This window comes from Diabrotica virgifera, chromosome 1 (genome assembly GCF_917563875.1).
Source record: "Diabrotica virgifera virgifera chromosome 1, PGI_DIABVI_V3a".
NCBI lineage: Eukaryota > Metazoa > Arthropoda > Insecta > Coleoptera > Chrysomelidae > Diabrotica > Diabrotica virgifera.
The window spans coordinates 280,431,204-280,438,210 of record NC_065443.1 but is presented as its reverse complement, the minus strand read 5'-3'; positions in this window follow the sequence as shown (position 1 = coordinate 280,438,210).

The following is a 7,007-nucleotide window of genomic DNA, read 5'->3' as shown; positions in this document are numbered from 1 at the left end:
ACAGGGTGATGATGTGTACAAATGTTTCAAGTGTGGAACAACCCATGGTAAAATGAACTGTCCAGCATATGGTAAAAACTGTCAAAATTGTGGAAAACTTAATCATTATGCAGTAGGTTGTAAATTTAATAAAAGACAGGTAGGATCAGATCAGGCAGGTCAATCTAATAGTAGGTATCATAGTAAAAGTTTTGGTTATAAAAATAATAATCCTTTAAGAAAAAATGTACATGAGGTTGATAACGAGAGTTCAGATGAAGATGTTTCACTTTGCATTGATTATTTAACAATAGATTCAGTTGATAATAATAATAATAAGGCTTGGTATGTACAAGCGCAGATTAACAATCAGGTAGTATCGCTAAAATTAGATACTGGGGCTAGTTGTAACTGCATGCCTCTCAGTTTATTTAATAAATTAAATCTAAACAAAAATAAAATTGACAAGTCTAGTGTAACGATTGTGTCATATGGCAATAATAAGGTTAAAACAGTTGGGAGGATCATAATAAAATGTTTAATAAAAAGTGCTTTCTATAATATAAAATTCTTGTTGGTTGAGGAGGCGTCGGTGCCTATTTTGGGTCTGAACGCCTGTGTAAAACTAAATTTAGTACAAAAAATTGATTCTCTAAAATCGCAGTGTGATGACAAGGAAAATTTTGTCAAAAATAATATTGAAGTTTTTGAAGGGACAGGCAAAGTTCCTTTTCAATATAAAATAATGCTTAAAAATGATTATAAACCATATATAAGTTCTTGTCGTAGAGTTCCAGATACAGTAAAACCATTGTTAAAAAATACATTAGAAGACTTAGAACGTAGAGACATAATTTGTAGGTTGGATGAACCAACGGAGTGGGTTAACAACATTGTAATTGTTGAGAAGCCTAATAAAAGTCTTAGAATTTGCTTAGATCCAATGCATTTAAATAACAACATATGTACCGAGCAATTTCCTATACCCACTGTGGATGAGTTGTCATTGAAGTTACAAGGTAAGTCAATATTTACAGTATTAGACTTGAAAGAGGGTTTTTATCATGTCCCTCTTGACAAGGAAAGTATGAATTACACTGCTTTTATCACACCTTTTGGAAAATTTTGTTTTAAGAGGTTAGCATTTGGTTTAAATATTAGTCCACAAGTATTTCAACGTATAAATGAAAAGATTTTTGGAGATTTAAATATTGGGATATATTTTGATGATCTTATTATTCCAGCATCTGATGAGGAAACACATGATTTAATTTTGTCAAAAGTGTTGCAAAGAGCAAAGAAATTTGGAGTAAAATTTAACAAAAATAAAATTCAATATAAAGTAAGGGAAGTAAAATATGTAGGTCAAATATTTTCAAGAGAAGGGGTAAAACCAGATCCTTCCTATGTTGAAGCCGTCTTAAAAATACAAGATCCGACTAATAAAAAAGAGTTATTAAGAATAATTGGTATGATTAATTACCTAACTAAATACATTCCAAATTTGTCTCAGTTGTTAACTCCTTTAAGAGAGCTAACTAAAATTAATATACCTTGGTCTTGGACTACAGAACATAAAACAGCCTTGAATGATGTAAAATGCTTAATTACTAAAATTCCTAATTTAAAAATTTTTGATGCAAATTTGCCTATTGAAATACAGTCTGATGCGAGTCAATTTGGAATTGGTGGGTGCCTTTTACAACAGGGACAGCCAGTTGCCTTTTGCTCACGCAGTTTAACTGAAACAGAAAGTCGATGTCCACAAATAGATAAAGAGCTTCTGTCAATTTGTTTTTCACTGTCTAAGTTTCATAACTATGTATATGGTAGAAAAATTGTAATAAAAACTGATCATTTACCATTGATCTCAATTTGTAAAAAAGATTTTTATAAAGTTAGTGGTAGACTGCAACGTTTAAAATTAAAACTGCTTAACTATGATTTGGAGGTACAGTATTTACCTGGGAGATATATGTATATAGCAGACTTACTCTCTAGGTCATTCATACAAACCAAGAGTAAAGTTGATACAGAAATGTTGGTAACAGTGCATTCTCTTGAGATAGATTTGCCCATATCTGAAGAGAGATTAAAAGAATTACAGATTGCGACTAAAAATGACCCAAATTTGTCTTCAGTTAAAAACTTTCTAAGCAATGGCTGGCCACAAAATTCTCAAAATTTTAATTCTGAATTAAAAACATTTTTTAAAATTCAAAATGATTTATATGAAAAAAATAACTTAATATTTTATGATGACAGACTAGTGGTTCCCAAAAGTTTACAAAGCCTTATGCTCTCTAAATTACATATTGCACACTTGGGAATGGAAAAAACTAAGTCAAGAGCCAGGAAAATTTTCTACTGGTTAGGTATGACCTCAGATATTGAAAATTATATTTCAAAATGTAATACTTGTCTAAAATTTTCACGTAAACCAACAAAAGAACCTTTAATTCCACATGATAGGCCTAACATACCTTTTTATAAAGTTGGATGTGATATTTTAACTTTTGGTGGTATAGATTATTTGGTACTAGTGGATTACTACACGAATTGGATTGAGCTAAAAAAGTTAGAGTCAAAAACCTCTGGTGATGTGATTAATAAATTAAAACAGATATTTTCAACTTTTGGTATACCTATGATGTTGATTGCTGACAATATGCCATTTAACAGTGCCGAATGTCACAGTTTTGCTAAAGACTGGGAATTTAAAATTCAAACATCAAGTCCGCTATATCCAAAATCTAATGGTCTTGCAGAAAGGGCAGTAGGTATATGTAAAAATATTTTGAGAAAAAGTCTAGAAGCAAATACAGACGTTTTTAAGGCGTTACTAGAATATAGGAATACTCCTTTAGCAGGGTGCAATATTTCACCTGCAGAATTGATTTTTAAGAAACAGTTGCGTAGTGTCCTTCCCCTTTCAGGTAAACATTTGGAACCATCCTTGAATAATGAATCACAGAAACTAACCGAAAAAAGGAACAGGGATAAGATTCATTACGATCAAAATTCGAAAGGTAGGTCAGAGTTTAAGGTAGGTGATAGTGTAATAATCAGGTTAGAAAAAGAAAAACGTTGGATACCAGGGGAAATAGTAGGGAAATGTGATACTCCTAGGTCATATATGGTTCGGGATAACTTTGGCAGAGTAAAGAGACGAAATACTTCATTTTTAAGACAATCACCAAATGAATGTCCTCCCATTCAGAAAGAAGATAATATGTTTCCATTCATTAGGTCTGAACCTAGCTCCTCACAAACAAAGTTAAATATTAATAACTTTAAACCTGAGATTTGTTCAAACGAACCAACTGTTTCAACCAAAATTGTAGCTAGTAACTCAAATTGTAATAGTAACTTGAATTTAGGTAATAGTGAGACAGTTACAACAAGGTCTGGTAGAGCTGTTGTTAAACCAGCTAGGTATAAAGATTAGTTATAAGTTAGACATAATATTTTGTAGATGTATTCTTACACTGTTACTAATAAAACACTCGTATTCTAAGGTTATTCCGTACTTATATCTCGAATAGTTATGCTAAGTATAAGGTAGATATAGTACGAAAATAATTCGTTACTAATAAACTCGGTATAAGTTAGATATAAGTATTCGCACTTTATTCCGAAATAATAGTTTGGCAACGTTGCAATCTTCTGCTCAAATACATAGAACAACGATATATTGTGTCAAATATGTCAATTTTGATTTTTCTTTGTAACTAACAAACCAAATTAAACTAGGCGAAATGTTTTCGGAATTATCAAAATGAGATTTTATTGATTTTTTTAAATAGGTACATTTAAAATACCAGTATTCTTCTTTCATAGTTTCCACAAAATTGTTGTATCATTATTATTTTCTGAACAATAACATCGCAAAAAAGTTCCTAGGGGAAAACAAATTGAATAAAATTTAAACTAATTGACGAATCATCTTGAAATTTTTTGTGCATTATATGGACTGTTTGACTCAACTTTTCATGCAATATCAAATTCAAATAAGGGAATCACCTATTAAGCTTTCTAAAAACTTTAAACCATCTTTTAAAAACCGATGTTTAATTCTGAATTCCTTATCAGTGTATTGTGAAAAGGGATTTATACTATCATTGAGAAGTTTCCTTTTTCGTGTATTTTCTATCATGTTAATTAAATTATCAACTTCTTCGACAGCCGCAACACCCGTTTAACACATTTTTTTATTATATAATTACTCACAAAACAAATCAAAAGATAATATATTTTTGCCTCTGATGACATTGACAATCATAAAATAGGTTATACCAGATTTAAACAAGGGTGTGGGTCGGTATAAACTTGGACTAAATTCTTATACCCAGTATAACCTATATCTAAGTTATTCCATGTTTATTGGTAGTGATTTTGCCTATACCTGATTTATTCTCAGTATAACTTTTATACTTGGTTTATTAGTAACAGTGCTAGAGTATAGTCAGAATAGTTGTTTTTGTTAGTATTTTTTTTTAAGAAATGTAAAGGGGGAGATGTCTCATATGTCCTTAGAACTTATTTATGTTCTAAGACTATGACAACCACCATGGCCAACTTCAGGTAACGGCAACATAACCCTCTCTTGAGGAACATGTAACTGTAACATGTGACATAAAGTAAAATACTAAAATATTAAAAAGTATATTATTTCAAGAACATTAAATATAAGACACTGTTATATAAAATTAAATTATTATATTGTTTTATAAAAGTATATAATTTCACAACTGGGACAATGGCACCCCGCTCAACAGAACTACATATATCTTCTTCTCTTCTTCTTCTTAACTCAGGCGAGACTCGTTAGTCTCTGGCACTTGGTCATAAGACCTTTGTACCAAACCTTTGTACCTTTAATAAGTCCTGTGGCCTCAACGAAGGCCAACAGTTTTCTTACTGGTAGTTTTAGGATCTCTTCTGGTTCAAACCTCATTTGACCAGTGAAGTCCTCAGGCCCGGCCCCAGGGGTGGGCGAACTGGGCGGCGAATTTGGGGGCGGCAAATTTTTGAAAAGCCAATTTTTGAAATTGAAGAAATAATAAATTATGTTTTTAATATTATAAAAAATCAACATTATAAACAAGAGCGGAAAAAATGCCTCTGTAAAAACGAGAATTAAAAAAAATAAACAATAACAATTGTTCATTCGACCGGAAATCGACAACACCGCCTTCTTCTTCATCGTATAAGAATAGTGGGATCAAAACTACTCGCTAAGCCAGATCACGCTAAGTCTCCAGCTCATCTACAGTCACAGCGACAGTGGGTAGAACTAGCAATTTTATTAGACTAGAATCGGACAAACCCATAGACGAAGAAACACAAAAAGTTCTAAAATGTAATAGAACGGCATGTATCAATAATAAAGTTCTTAGCACAACAGTGTCTTCCATTGAGGGGCGATTCTGATAAACTTTTTAATCACAACCATGGTAATTTTTAAAGCTTGTTGAGCTCTTTAGAAAATTTGATTCTGTTTTACAAGAGCACATTAGGAGAACAACGAATGGTAGTAACAAGCAGCATCACTACTTGTGAAAACGTATCCAAAACGTAATTATTTAGCTTCTCCATGAACAAATAAAAAATAAAATTACACGATGAACAGATGATATCAGGCGGATTAGTAAAAACTGGCAACAATAAGCACAAAACCGTGAATGGTTGGACGTGCTGGACCTATGTCCAGCAGTGGACGTGAATTGGTTGGATGATGATGAAAGTATTATGATAGCATAATTTTAGATTATACACCTAATATTGCTGGAGTGAAAAAGATAACTACTGTTATACGTTTTGTAGATTTAGATTTGTTCACAAAGTGTTAAAATTAAAGCACATTTTTTTCTTGGATTTGTGCCTGTTCTGAAACCCACTGGCTTGGGACTTACAGAAGTTATTTTGAAAAAACTGAATGAACTGTGAATACCTTTGGAAGATATGAGAGGACAAGGGTATGATGTATGATAATGGGGCATACATGAAAGGGAAGAACTTGGGAGTTCAAAACAGAATTTTGACAATGAATCCTAGAGCATTTATCCCATGTTCTAGCCAATACTAGCCATTCACTCAACTTAGTCATAAATGATGCTGGTAAAGCCTCACAGTTTGCAGTTTCTCTTTTTCTTTACTGACAAAAATTTACAACTTTTCAAAAGCATCTATTCATCGTGGGGCTATACTGAAAAATCATATTTCTAACCTTTGTTCGTAACTAGATGGGAAAGTAGAATTGATGCAATTACTCCCATTAGATACAAAATTGAATAAATCTACAATGCTAAGAAGATACAAAGACGAAAGTGAAAAGACAATTTGGCTATAAGGCTGAAGATCAAAATATAGACGTACAGAGATATAGAGACACGATATAAAGTTTACTTTTATTTAAAAATTATAGACACAACCTTTAACCGTTGATTGCCAATACCTTAATCAATGCTTTAACGCATTAAGTGATAGCTTTGAGAAAACTAAGAGCGATGGTGAAATTTTTGTTTTTGGGTCTACCAAGGGAGGGGGGGCGGCGGTTTCTGACCTTGTCCAGGGCGGCAAAATCACTAGGGCCGGGTCTGGAAGTCCTGCCTTACATCACCTAGCACACTGCAATGGCATAGTATGGCAGTCTCTTCACTACACACTGTATGGCAGTCTCTTCTTCCATTTCGCACTTTCTGCACCATGGTTCATTCACCTTACCTAGTTTGTATAGGTGATTTCTTATTAAAACGGCAATGTCCAGTCACCATTTCAGTGACAGTGACCGTTTTGATCTCTCGTTTATTGAGGTTCATTAAACTGTTCGAGAGTTTTTTACCAATATTCTTGATTATTTTTTTAGTCTGGATTTGCCCTTGAGTGGTTCTCCATTTATAGAACTACATAACTTATATAAAAGAGTAAAGAGACATTAATATTCAACTCAGCGGGATGCTATTCTTCAAGGTGTGAAATTTTATCAGCAAAGGATCTACCTGTTTTATGGAATAATCCTTTGTTTA